The sequence below is a fragment of the Ceratotherium simum genome, chromosome X (assembly GCF_057802395.1).
Source record: "Ceratotherium simum simum isolate JZ-2026a chromosome X, ASM5780239v1, whole genome shotgun sequence".
Taxonomy (NCBI): Eukaryota; Metazoa; Chordata; class Mammalia; order Perissodactyla; family Rhinocerotidae; genus Ceratotherium; species Ceratotherium simum.
In genome coordinates this window covers 112,174,658-112,189,541 of record NC_141940.1, presented here as the reverse complement: position 1 = coordinate 112,189,541, position 14,884 = coordinate 112,174,658, and the positions used below count along the sequence as shown (strand labels likewise).

The following is a 14,884-nucleotide window of genomic DNA, read 5'->3' as shown; positions in this document are numbered from 1 at the left end:
TAAATGTTTAGTAAAGTAATATATGCACAAGATTTAATAATCAAATAGTATACAAGGACTTAAACCAGAAAACCATAGTCCTCTGCCCCACTCTTAAGTACTCCCATTTTAACTCATTTAAGCTGATTGTCATCATTAACAGATTTGTTAACTTAGGACCTTATCCATGGACTTTCTGCCTGGGCAGAAGAGGATTTAGATAACTTATACCATACCTCTATTTCTTCATTCATTCCTCACAATGGGATTATTTTCTTATTGCTTACCATTGTAACTTTAAGGAATATATTTAGATGTTTATTTCCTTTTCCATCAACTCTGTAAAGTATCCCTTGACTCTGTGCCATGTAAGATGAGTATACTAGCACTTCTATTTTTCCCCTTTAGTTTTCTTCCCTCCTAGAAGTCTACTTTATCTGACATTAATATAGCCACTTCTGCTTTTTTTAAATTAATATTTGCTCTATATATCGTTTTCCTTCCTTTTACTTTCAACGCGCCTATATAGTTATATTTGGAGTTTCTTATAGACAGCATATAACCAGCCCTGGCAGAAAGTCCAGGGTCTAGTGGTTAATATTTGATACTCTCACTGCTGTGGCCCAGGTTCGTTTTCTGATCAGGAAACCACACGACCCATCTGTCGGTTGTCATACTGTGGTGGCTGTGTGTTGCTGTGATGCCGAAAGCTATGCCACCGGTATTTCAAATGCCAGCAGAGTCATCCATGGTGGACAGGTTTCAGTGGAGCTTCCAGACTAAGACAGACTAGAAAGAAGGGCCTGGTCAACCACTTCTAAAAAATTGGCCATGAAAATCCCATGGATAGCAGCGGGGCATTGTCTGATAGAGCACCAGAAGGTGAGAGGATGGTGCAAAAAGACTGGGCAGGGTTCCGCTCTGCCCTACACAGGGTCTCTAGGAGTTGGAATCAACTCCATAGCACTAATAACAAGTAGACAGCATATAGTTGTGTCGTGTTTTTTAATTCATTCTGCAAATCTGTCTTTTAATTGGTGTATGTGGACCACTTATATTCAAGGTAATTATTATTTTGGAGCTTGTCTGCCATTTTATTTTTTGTTTTCTGTTTGCTCTCTCTGTTTTTCATTTCTGTTTTCTTTTTTCTGTCTTTCTATGGTCTACCTAAATTTTTTTTAGAATTTCATTTTACTGAGAGTGTTTTTGAGTATATCTCTTATATAGCATTTTAGTGGTTGCTCTAGGTATTACATTATATATACATAACATTACAGTCTACTGGTGTCATGACTTTACCAGTTCAATTGAAGTTTAGAAATCTTACCTCTCTTTATCTGACTTTACTCTCCATTATTTATACTGTAATAGTCTTATATATATCCTCTACAGACATTGAGAACTATCAATCTCAATAATAACAATCAATAACATATCTGACTATGTCAGATAGTGTTATAATTTTTGCTTCAACCATCAGCCATAATTTAAAAAACTCAACAGAAGAAGGAAAATCTATATTACATTTACCCATATTTTTGCTTATCATGTTCTCTCTTCCTTCTGGATATTCCACTCTTCCTTCTTTTATCATTTCCTTTCTGTTTAGAGAACTTCCTTTAGCTATTCATCTTCTGGCAAAATTTCTTAGTTTTCTTTCATCTGAGGATATTTTGATTTACCCTTCGTTCTTGGAGGATATTTTTGCTGAATATAGAATTCTGGGTTGATAGTTCTTTTCTTTCAGCACTTGAAAAATGTTGTGCCACTTCTTTCTGGACTGTATGGTTTCCTTTTTTTTTTTTTTTTTTTTTGCCTTTTTTGGTATTTTTTCATTGTGATAAAATATACATAACATAAAATTTACCATTTTAACCATCTTTAAGTGTCAAATTCAGTGGTATTAAGTACATTCACAATGTTGCACAACCATCACCACTATCCATTCCCAAAACTTATCCATTAGACAAAAATTCCCCATTCTCCCCTCTCCCAACCCCTAGTAACCACTACAGTAGTCCCCTCTTATCCATGGGGGATACATTCCAAGACCCTCAGTGGATGCTTGAAACCTTGGATAGTACAAAACTTTATATACACTATGTTTTTTCCTATATATACATACCTATGGCAGAGTTCACTTTATAAATTAGGCACAGTAAGAGATTAACAAGAATAACTAATAACAAAGCAGGCTTTGGGGCCATTAAGTAAAACAAGAGTTACTTGAACACAAGCACTGCGATACCATGACAGTCCATCTGATAACCAAATGGTACCCATAAGTAACTAAATGGGCAGGTAGCATGTATATGCGTACTGTATAGTACGCATATGCTAGACAAAGGGATGATTCATGTCCTGGGCGGGACAGAGTAGGAAAGCGTGAGATTTCATCACACTACTCAGAATAGCGCTCAATTTAAAACTTGTGAATTGTTTATTTCTAGAATTTTCCATTTAACATTTTTGGACTGTGCTTGACCGCAAGTAACTGAAACTGTGGAAAGCGAAACCGCAAATAAGGGGAGACTACTGTATTCTACTTTCTGTCTCAATGAATTTGCCTATTCTAGGTACCTCATCTAAGTGGAATCATACAATAGTTGTCCTTTTGTATCTAGCTTATTTCACTTAGAATAGTGTTTTCCATAGAGACAGAGATTGGATTGGTGGTTACCAGAGGGGACGGGGGGAGGGAGGAGGGCAAAAGGGATAATTAGGCACATGTGTGTGGTGATGGATTGTAATTAGTATTTGGGTGGTAAACATGAGAACATGATGTAATCCGTGCAGAAATAGAAGTATAATGATGTACACCTGAAATTTATACAATGTTATAAACCAATGTTACCACAATAAACAAAAAAATCTACTTTTAGTTGATAAAACTTGAAAAAAATAAATAAATAAATATTCATACTTTGAAAAAAAAAGAATAGTGTTTTCAAGGTTCATCCATGTTGTAGCATGTGTCAGAACTCCAATCTTTTTAAGGCGGAATAACATTCCATTGTATGTATACACCACATTTTGTTTATCCATTCATCTGTTGATGGACATTTGGGTTGTTTCCACCTTTCCGGTACTGTGAATAATGTTGCTATGAACATTGGTATACAGTCATGCATTGCTTAACAACAGGGATACGTTCTGAGAAATGCTTTGCTGGTGATTTCGTTGTTGTGCAAACATTATAGAGTGTACTTACACAAACCTAGAGGGTATAGCCTACTACACACCTAGGCTATATGGTATAGGTTATTGCTCCTAGGCTAAAACCTGTACAGCATGTTACTGTACTGAATGCTGTAGGCAATTGTTACCCAATGGTATTTGTGTATCTAGACATACCTAAACATAGAAAAAGTACATTAAATTATGGTATAAAAGATAAAAAATAGTATAAATGCATAGGGCACTTACCATGAACGGAGCTTACAGGACAGAAAGTTGCTCTGGGTCAGTCAGTGAGTGAGTAGTGAAAAAAGTCTGACAGTGAAGGCCTAGGACATTACTGTACACTACTGTAGACTTTGCAAACACTGTTCACTTAGGCTACTCTATATTTATTAAAAAATATTTTTATTTCTTCAATAATAAATTAACCTTAGAGTACTGTAACTTTTTTTGCTTTGTAAACTTTTAAATTTGTTTTTAACTTTTTGACTCTTTTGTAATAACACTTAGCTTAAAACACAAACATTGTGTAGCTGTAAAAAATATTTTCTTTCTTTGTATCCTCATTCTATAAGCTTTTTTCTATCTTTTACATTTTATTTTTTTACTTTTTAAACTTTTTTGTTAAAAACTAAGACACAAACACACACATTAGCCTAGGCCTACAAGAGGTCAGGATCATCAGTATCACTGTCTTCCACCTCCACATCTTGTCCCACTGGAAGGTCTTCAGGGGCAATAACACACATGGAGCTGTCATCTCCTATGATAACAATGCGTTCTTCTGGAATACCTCCTGAAGCACCTGCCTGAGGCTCTTCTTGAGGAGGTGTCATTCTTTTCAGAAATACATCCATGGTGGTTTGCTTGATTTCTTTTTCGCATCACAGATCTGCTTGTAAGCAGGTAATGCACCATGAACATTCCTCTCTATTAATGAAAACCTTTTGGTGTTGGGGTCCATGTTTTCAAACTTACGAAGGAGCTTGTTGAGGTCTGCAAAAGCTTCTGCTAAACCCTCCACTATGAATTTTCCTCGGGGTTCTTCTTTTTCTTCTCCTGCAGTTTCCTTTTCTCTTGCCTCTTCTTCAGCTATGTGTCTCTGTTCCAGTTCCAAAAATTCCTCATTAGTCAGTTTCTCATGAACCTCCTCTAGGAGCTCCTCAATGTCATCTTCATCCACACCCAGGTTCAAGTTGTTTGCTATCTTAACCACAGCCTTGATTTTTGCAACCCCCTCATCCTTGGCAAATCCTTTCAAGTCATGGACAAACCTCTTGAGTGTCTTCTTCCAGATGCACTAGGTGATAGGAATTTTTCAGCTCCATTATAATCTTATGGGACCACTGTCATATATGTGGTCCATCATTGACCGAAACATTGTTATGCAGTGCATGACTGTACAGGTATCTGATTGAGTCCCTGCTTTCAATTCATTTGCATATATACCTAGAAGTGGAATTGCTAAATCATATGGTAATTCTATTTTTAATTTTTTGAGGAACTGTCAAACCATTTTTCCACAGTGGCTGCACCATTTTACATTCCCACCAGCAATGCACAAGAGTTCTAATTTCTCCACATCCTCACCAACACTTATTTTTTTTTCATAGTAGCCAACCTAATGAGTGTGAAGTGGTATCTCATTGTGGTTTTCATTTGCATTTCCTTGATGATTAGTGACGGTGAACATTTTTTCATGTGCTTTTTGGCCATTTGTGCATATTCTTGGGAGAAACGTCTATTCAAGTCCTTTGCCCATTTTTTAGATGGGTTGTTTATTTTTTTGTTCTTAAGTTGTAGGAGTTCTTTATACATTCTGGACATTAATTCCTGATCAGATATATGATTTGTAAATATTTTCTCCCATTCTGTGTGTTGTCTTTTCACTCTTGATAATGTCCTTTAATGCACAAAAGTTTTTAATTTTGATCAAGTTCAATTTATCTATTTTGTTCTTTCACTGCCTGTGCTTTTGTTGTCATATGTAAGAAATCATTGCCAGATTCAATGTCATGGAGATTGTCTCCAGCGTTTTCTTCTAAGAGGTTTATAGTTTTAGCTCTTATCTTTAGGTTTTGATCCATTTTGAGTTAGTTTTTGTATATGATGTAAGGTAAGAAACAAAATTCATTTTCTTGCATGTAAATTTCTGGTTGTTGTTGTGTTTTATTTATTTATTTATTTTTTACATTTCTGTGGAGGAACGAGAACTTGCAGCTTCCTAGTTTGCCACTTTGTTGACATCCTTCTGGACTCCATAGTTTCTTTCTTTGTTGCTGTTGAGGAAGATTCACCCTGAGCTAACATTTGTTGCCAATCTTCTTCTTTTTTTGCTTGAGGAAGATTGTCCCTGAGCTAACATCTGTGCCAATCCTCCTCTATTTTGTATGTGTGTTGCCGCCACAGCATACATAGGTTGCCACCACAGCATGGTTGACGAGTGGTGTAGGTCCACGCCTGGGATCTGAACCCGCGAACCTGGGCCAGTGAAGTGGTGTGTGCTGAACTTAACCACTACACCACAGGGCTAGCCCCATGGACTCTATGATTTCTGATGAGAAATCAGCTATCACTCAAATTATTTTTCCCCTTTAGGTTAGGTGTTGTTTCTGTCTGGCTGCTTTTGAGATATTTTTTCTTTGCCTTTACTTTTCAGAAATTTGACCATGACATGTTTCAGTGTGGATTTGTTTGGTTATCCTGTTTGGAGTTCACTCAACCTCTTGAATCTGTAGGTTCATGTCTTTTGCCACATTCAGGAAGTTTTTAGCCATTATTTCTTTGAGTCCTTTTTCAGTCCTGCCCTCTTTCTCCTCTCTTACAGGACTACAATGACATGAATGTTAGATCTTTTGTTTTTGTACCACAGGTCCCTGAGGATCTGGGTTTTTTTTTTTTTTTTTTAAGTCTATTTCTTCTTTGTCATTCAGATTTGGTAATTTCTATTATTCTATCTTTCAGTTCACTGATTCTTTCCTCAGTCCTCTCCATTCTGCTGTTTAGCCTCTACATTCAGTTTTTATCTCAGTTACTATATTTTTGAGTTCTTAAATTTTCATTTGTTTCTTCTTTATGTCTTCTATTTCTTTGCTGAGATTTTCTATTTTTTCCTATGTTTTAAGTGTGTTTGTAATTGTTCATTGAAGCATTTTTATGATGGCTGCTTTAAAATCTTTGTCAGATAATTCTAACATTTCTGTCATCTTATTGTTGGCATCTATTAATTGTATTTTGTCATCCAGTTTGAGATCTTCCTGGTCCTTGGTATGACAAGTGAATTTCAGTTGCAATCTGGACATTTTGGGTATTATGTTATGAGCCTCTGGATCTCATATAAACCTTCTCTTTTAGTTGTGACACAGCTCCAGCAGAGGAAGTGGGGGTGCTTCCTTATTTCGGCCAGATGTGGTAAAAGTCCAGGTTCCCCCCTCAGCTTTCACTGACACCTGAAGTTGGGGCTTCTCATTACTGCTGGGCCATGGGTGGAGTTCTGATTTTCCTGTAGGTTTCCATTAATACCTCCCAGGCCTGGAGGGGTAGGAGTGTTTCATTACTTAAGCTCACCATTTGGTCTCTGCTAACATCGTGGGGTGGGAGTGGTCTCATTACTGCTGAGCAGCAATCAAAGTCTTGACTCTCCACAAGGACTCCTCTGACACCACTCTAGTGGGGAGAGGGACACTCCATTACTGCTGCGTGGAGGTAGCAATCCAGGCTACCACTGACACTGGAAGGGGGGAGGTCATTACTGCCTGGCAAGGATGAAAGTCCCAGTTCCCACTTGGCCTTCTCTGACACCACCATGGCTGGGGTGTTAGAGTGGTTGCTACAGCCTGGAAAAGGTAGAAGTCTAGGCTCCCTACTTTGCCTTTGCTGGCATAGGTGGCAGAGGGGCCGGAGTTTTCTCTGTGGTGTTTGGCTGGAGTAGAGTGGTTATTATCTCAGTGTTTTCTGCCTTTCTAGGCTGCCTCTTTCCTGGTCACTTAGCTAGAGAGAGCAGTCTTTTCTTGGGACTTTTTTTCTGCACCTTTGGTGTTTCCAAGTTGCCAGCTTCTTCAGCTCTAAGTCTGTGATATATGAAGCAAAAAATAAAAAACTCGGGGAACTCACCACCATGTTATTCCTTGGGTCTGAGTCCCCTTGCTGATCTGCTTTCTTCTCTCAACCTTTGAAAGTCTTCTTAGGTTTATTTTATATATAACATCCAGTGTTGTGTATTTAGTGGGAGGAGTAGGGAAAGGTATCTCTACTTGATCTTTCTGGAGGTGGAAGCCCCTCTCCTTAATTTATAAATATAAATCAGATCATGTTTTGACCTGTTTACAAGTCTTAATGGCTTTTCACTGCACTCCAAGCTTGTTACCAGATGGACTCACAAGACCCTGTTTTCTCCAACTGCAGCCTATTTTTCTAGCTTCTTTCATGCCCTCGCCTATTCACTATGTTTCAGCCTGGCTGAGTTCCTCAATCACCTCAAACTCTTTATTGCCCCGGGACTTCACACATGCTTTTACTTCTCCTTAAAAGAGCTATTTCTGATCTTTGCCCTCCTGTATTCTTCTTATATCTCAATACAGTGCCTATGTCACCTACTCAGAGAAGTCTTCTATGATCACCTTAAGAAGTTTCCTCTCTCCCTCACCCCAATTGTGCTCTGTCACTACACTTTGTACATTTCATACCAGTATTTTTCATGATTTTCATTTATATATAGTTAGTTAGTTTGCTTACTAGTATATTGTGCATTTCCCAGTAGATTGTAAGCTCCATAGGGTCAGGAGCCATATCCATTATATTCACTAGCTTATCCGTGGTGCTTAGTCCAGTCCCTGGTACACAGTAATCATTTAATAAATGTCTGTTGAATGAATGAATGGAGACAAAACATTATATAATGTACAAATTACATTGCCATTTCATAATCTGGAAAGTTGCTTATTTATTTATGCATTTGGTATGCATTCATATTTTCATAATTTGAAATACACCCAAAATATTTTTGTATGTTTCTGTCATTTCACTTGCTACATTATGTCAAAAATATCTATTTGTATGCTTTGTTTTGTTTACAGGATTTGAGGACAGCAACCATGTCTTACTCATTTTTGTATCTATAGTGCTTAGCACAGGGCCTATACAGAGTAGATGCTCATGTTGAAAAACCAATAAATGATAGCTTTCATTGTGCTACAAAGTATTTGAAATAGTTCCTAAGAGAAACTAAACAAACCAAAATATTTTCATTACTTAGATCAACAAAATAACTAAGTTTCCTTTCAAAATCAAGAAAATGTCAAAAGCAGTGACAAACTTACATGCCTCTCTCTCTTTCTGGATACAGTTCCTGGTCAGTGAGAATAACTGATTTGTTCCACTTGGTATGAGCATCCTTAATTTGCCAGTCTTCCTAGAAGTAAATAAGACCCATTTGAGAAAAAAGACAAAATCTGTGGATAAAGAAGGCAATCTTCCTTTCCCATTCCCCATGTTATTTCTCTGTAATATATCAATTAGCCAAGGATTAAGCAATTTGCCTCCTACCTTAAGCATTTTTCACACAAAAAAATTGATCTATAGAGATATACCAGTTAACTTATAAACAGGACCTCTGAACATATCTAGCACCAATTTTCCCAGTACACATTTGCTGCTACCAAGACCACTAAATGTTCAGAAGAAAATGGACCCAATATCTTGAATATGAGAGAATTCCCTAAAATCTAGATGTTTTGTAAACCAACAATGTTAAAGATCAGAAGAAAGGGTTTAGATCAGGGTTTTGTTTCTATTATGCAACATTAACACAGGGTTTTTATTAATTATGGGGTTATCCTAGGGAGCCCCAATGATTAGGGAAAATGCAGTCTTTTCAAATTTGAAATTGAGCTGCTGCTGCTGCTGCTGCTGATTTACTAGGCCAGGGCTGGACTGGCCTAGTTTATTCAGGCAAAAGTTCAGCAGAGCTCACTTTTGGGAGTATTTATGAACTTCCTAGATCAGATCTGTGCCAAATGGTCAAGCAGTACCTAAGCAACAGCATGGTGGCAGCTGCTAGGTTGTCTTATTATACTTCCATAGATTCAACCAGCAAGGCGAAAACAACCCCAAATGGATTTAGAAAGTTTATTATTTACACAGATAGCAACATAAGATCAGCATGGTGTCAACTCCTCGTGTCCCTAGTCATATAGGATGATACCAAACCAGAGGGGCCAGATGATAGATGACACAAGTCATGGGTCCCTCTGTCATTGAGGAGCCAACTCTAAAGTACAGCTTAACAGTTCTTTAGTCTGAAGCTGTACCTCACGCTGGGGTGAAGTGGAAAGTCCCATGCTTCACTGGAATCAGGGTGGCAGATGAGAAACGGACTTGGGATAGCTCCTCACAAGACTGTCTTGCCATGTCCCAGGGAAAATCACAAGGCATTTTGCCAAGACATGTGTAAGACTGCAGTTGAGCCCTGCCTACATGGCCTATGTAGATGTGCAAGATCACCAGAGTGCCATGGCAAAGCTGTTCTTCTACAATCTGATGAGGAGGGGAGAATTTCAAAGCCAGCCTAGTTTAAAAAGTGCCATCATTCTGTAAGTGCCAAAAGTATAATTAGATAAAAGTAGGGATCATCATTAGTGTCCGGGATTTCATCAGAAAAGAGTAATGCAAGTGATGGTGGTAAGAGAATAGTTACCATTCATGGTGGAGCCATCTGAATAAGATATACACACAAGTGGACTATGAGAAAGGAGAGAAGGAAAATCGACTTGTGAAAAACTTAGTGCCCTATATACCAAGCCTCCCCATTCCGACATCCAGTTCTTTCACAAATCTTAATAAGGACATGAAGGATATCCAAACTGACAAAACTACCAGATTTTTCTTCTCAGTTCTTAAGGGAATAATTTCATTTTTGCACTTCACACAATTTTCCACTCCTTCCTACCTGAAATTCTTTTTTTCACTGGGCTACCATGACACTGCATTCTCTTGGTTCTTCTTATAATTTACTTATTTTCTCTTTCTCTTCTGTGGGCTTCCTCCACTGGCATCTCACACTCTCCCTGTGTCATTCATATTCTTGTTTTAGTAGTGACTCTCAAATCTATATCTTCAGCCCATACTGAGATTCACATTCCTATATGTGAATGCAGAAACTGCCTACTGGAAATTCCTTCTCGGCTGTCCCATATGTATCTCATGCTTAGAATGTCTAAAACAGAAGTAATAGATCACTTCTCTGTCCCAAATATGCTCCTTCTATTGTTTATTTTAGATGGAGAAGAAATAATTTACCCATTCACCCAACCTAGAATCCTGGGAATCATTCTTGATATTGCTCTTTTCCTAACCTCACATATCCAACCAATCACTAGTTCTCCTAAATATTTATTAAATCCATCCCCTTCTCTCCATTCCCACCTCCACTGCTCTATTTCTGACCCAAGTCATCTCTTCACTGGTCTATTGCCACATCCTCCAGATTGACCCCCTCCCCCATCCCGTCTCTTTCAAATCTATGCTCTCCATGGCTGCCAGTCAATATGAAACATAAATATATAAATATGACCAAGTCACTTCATTGCTTAAAATAATTAAATGGCTCTATCTTTTTAGGCTACCTTTTAGTTTGAATTTTTTCCCCCCAGATCTTGCTGTTGCTCACCCCTCCCACCTCATCTCTTATCACATCTTGCTTTTTCAACTCCAGCCTTCCAGGTACCTCTACATAGTGCTCTGTAACTTTGCTCACAGGCCTTCTGCCTATAAGCTCTTTTCTGCATTATTGCTTGGCTGTCATCCTTTAAGACCTAGAACAGGCATTATTCCCTCGATATAGTCTTTCCCCAGCTATTAGGTACTCCTCTGTGCATAGTACTGGGCACATCTATCATTGCACTTATCACATTATCCTATTAAATTAACTATGAATGTTTCTGTTTCCCCTACCAGTCTATGGGCATCTTGGTCATCTTTGCATCCACAAAATCAAGTAATTTTTGTGATCAAAGCATACAACTTGGGCCAGCACATTGGTAGGGTTCAAAAAATATTTGTTGAACAAGTTTATATGCTCTTCATTAATGGCTGCTAAATGCACCGGAAATGTCCGTGATGGGCTAGGGCTTAATGTGTGAAGAAAACTGTTTCCTAATCTAGGTGGGCTCTGAGATTTTTATCAGATAGTGATTAATACAGCAGGGAATACCTGGAAAGGGCCCTAAAAAAACTCTATTGGATAACCTCAACTAGAGCCAATTTCTCTTCAGCCAGAGATGATTGCTGTGAATCTTGGTCTGGAAAGGACATGGCTCGATTTAATAGTTTACCCTAGAGACAAAACAGCAAAGAAAGAATTCTATTAATTTAATTATACTCTCTGGGTGCTTATCCCTAATAATCTAAAGGGAGGTTTTGCTCAGAGCAGCACCCTGAAGGCCCATTTACAGCTAAAGATCTTTTCTTACTTGCTTCTCTGACTATTGGAGGCATGGACAGATTGCTATCTGGTGGTTGGTTACATCAGAAGATTTGGTTCTTTACTCATAGCGGTTAGCTGAATTACACTGCAAGAAAATAAAAATATTGTTCCAAAAATTTTGCTGAGCATTCTCTGGAGCAAGTTTTATAACTTGTTCTTGAGAATAATTTGTGTTTTATCACTACTAGTCTTACCTAGCTAATTTTTCTGATCAAGGTATACAACTTATGTCAGCATAGAACACCTGCTTTTGTAATTGTTTTTTTTGGTGAGGAAGATTTGCCCTGAGATAACATCTATGCCAATCTTCCTCTATTTTGTATGTGGGATGCTGCCACAGCATGGCTTGATAAGCGGTGTGTAGGTCTGCGCCAGGGATCCGAACCAGCGAACCCCGGGCCACCAAAGCAGAGCGCACGAACTTAACCATTACGCCACCAGGCTGGCCCAGAACACCTGCTTTTGAAATTATAGAAAAGGTCTGGGCAGAATTAAGTGGAAAAAAGAGGGCTCCTATCTTTTCCTCTATCTTAGGACATGGACTACCCTCATAGCTGTTCTCTCTGTTGTCACTTCTCACTAATCATTCAAAAATGAAAGATAGAAGAGAAAAAATAATTTATGATAAAATATTACTCATTAAAAAAGAAATCTAAAAATTAAACAGACAGTTATAGCAAAAACACAATCTAAGCAAACTGGGAAAATCACCAGAAAGGGCTCTGCAAGACATTTTGTCTAAATGTTAAATAACTAAAAAACGTTAAACTATGTCTTGCATGGCAAGTCTGAGGTCTGATGCAGAACAAGCTTCTTATAGCAGAAGAAATGGGAAGTGAAGATTAAGGGCCCTTATAAAATAACCTAGGTTGGAAAATGTGGAGGTTAGAGATACTGAGTTTGCAGCTCCAAAAGAAACAGTCACATTATTTACTCCTGTCTTTGGCCCTAAAGAGATAAAGGCTTGAAGGTCCTTCTTCCAGTGGAAGGCTCCCTTTTTATCTGACCCAATCCCTAGGAGTCAGCTCCATTGAGCACCTAGATTCCAGTCAGAGAGGACCTTTGTCAATTCCATATCTAAAGTACTTAGACTCACTATGTATACTATAAAATCTAAACTGAAAATATTTTGGTCAAGAGATTTTAATTTTTTATTGAAATCTAGAGGGAGAAGAATAAAAAAAGACAACTATAACAATTGGATTAAAAGATGATTTAAAGTGATGTATTTTGATATGGTTGCAAACATCTCACAAGTTTTATGTCTCCAATTAATTAAATTAATTTAATATTTCTCCTCTGCCTGCTTCTAAAGAATCAGTTTGGCTTTTATATCTAGACTTGAAGTATGTGTGACATTATATCATTTATTGTATTATGTTTTGATATGTATTTTATGACAACATACATTTCCCCCAATCTTTCAGATTGCATTGTGCATTGTGAAGGCAAAATTAAGCTGCTGAAGTTTGTATATAGTCATATTATAGTACTATACTTACAAAAATGAGGCAAGACATTAACATTTTCAATAGGCAAAAGAATATAACAGCTAGTTTATTTGAAAAGTTGTGGAAAGAAAAATGCAGGAAAGATTTAGCCGAGTCATCTGGAGTTAACAATAAAAGAGTGGGGCCGGCCCAGTGGCCTAGCGGTTAAGTGCGTGCGCTCCACCTCAGCAGCCCGAGGGTTGACAGGTTTGGATCCTGGGTGTGTACCGACGCATTGCTTGTCAAGCCACGCTGTGGCAGTGTCCCATATAAACTAGAGGAAGATGGGCACGGATGCTAACCCAGGGCCAATCTTCCTTGGCAAAAAGAGGAGAATTGGCATCAGATGTTAGCTCAGGGCTGGTCTTCCTCACAAAAAAAAGAGAATAAAAGAGTGAAAGCAATGATCATTTAATTCTTTTGTTTTTCTTCTCCCCAAACCAAGAATATTTGAGTGAAAAGCTAGTTAGGTTCTGAATGAATTAAGTGAAATAATTAATGCCTATTATACTCTCAAAATCAAAGGCAAATTCTTGATTTTTTATATGTTTTGTAGGGGAAATCTCGAGGAGGACAAATACCTAAGGCCTTGGTGAACTCTCTTAGATAGTATAACTCTACATCCCCATTTTGGTTCACTTTTAGTTCTTAGAATTATTCTTTTTTATAGTTATCTCAGGTGATTAGATTTAAAAAATTCCTTACCGTAACATAAATAAGAGGAGAACATGTACAACTTAATTCTGATGTGGAGTCTTCCTCAGAATCCTTTCTCTGTGATCTTTTTCTCCATCTTCTTTGGTACTGGTCTTTTCATGAAATATGTTTTTTTATTTTTATTGCATCCTAGTCTTTGGCATTTGTTTTGATTGATATGCTATTCATTATGCAAACAATATCTCACTTTAAACTTGCTTGCGATATGATGTATAGTCTGGTTGCTTATCATGCAAGCCCAGTCAGGATATGCAGTTTGGTGTTTCAGCCAAATTTGGTCACTTCCTACATTCTCACAGTTGTTGGTTAGGTACTGGTCAGGAACACTCATGGTGACTCTCAGGCTCCTTTGTAGTTAACCTGCTGATGAGACATATTCAGTTAACATTCAGTGGACCTTCCCCTTCCAAAGTATTGTTCGTTTTGTGACACTGATACAAACCTTCTTACTAGTTTTAAAAGCTCATATTCTGGAATCACCTCAACTTAGTTATTACAATCATGCATCATGACCTCAGACAAATTACTTAACCTCTTTAAGCCTTATTCATTAATTTGTTCAGCATTTATTGAACTATGTGTAATAGGCTCTGGGGACGGGGAGTGAATGTGATAGCCAAGGTTTTCTCATCTATAAAATGTGGATAATGATAGAGCTGTTTTGAGGATAAAATGTATGTAAAGTACTTAGCACAGTGTTCAACAAATGTTCATTGTTATTATTAGCAGTATTATTTTGATAAAATTACTTTTAACAACTCCCTATGACTGTAACCTCTAATGATTCACAATGCATCTATTCCATTATGCTTCTGAACATAAAGCTACTCTATAAATTTCTGATGCTGGAAATGATCTTTTCTAGAAATATTGATACAATGTTCTGAGACTCAATTGTAATATAGGCACTCCAAAATACAATACCTTTCACACCTGGTTAGCCAAGAGAAAATTGTAGATCACAATCACCTGGATTATGAAAGGAAGGTGCTATACATGTATCCTCTGAGCAGAGACTATCTTCTAAGTTTCTTTC

The 14,884-nt window shown here is 37.7% G+C and overlaps 1 long non-coding RNA gene across 1 annotated transcript in view; it reads right to left on the bottom strand.

Annotated features, from left to right (window-relative positions):
- The window catches only part of LOC147911995 (uncharacterized), a 48,486-nt gene extending 34,164 nt beyond the window's left edge, over window positions 1-14,322 (bottom strand). Inside the window, exons 1-2 of the long non-coding RNA XR_015550480.1 lie at window positions 13,837-14,322; window positions 8,478-8,569 (exon numbers count right to left, since the gene is read on the bottom strand). This is a non-coding gene — a long non-coding RNA (uncharacterized LOC147911995). The remainder of the gene's footprint in view (window positions 1-8,477; window positions 8,570-13,836) is intronic.
- Between the last annotated feature and the right edge of the window lie 562 nt (window positions 14,323-14,884).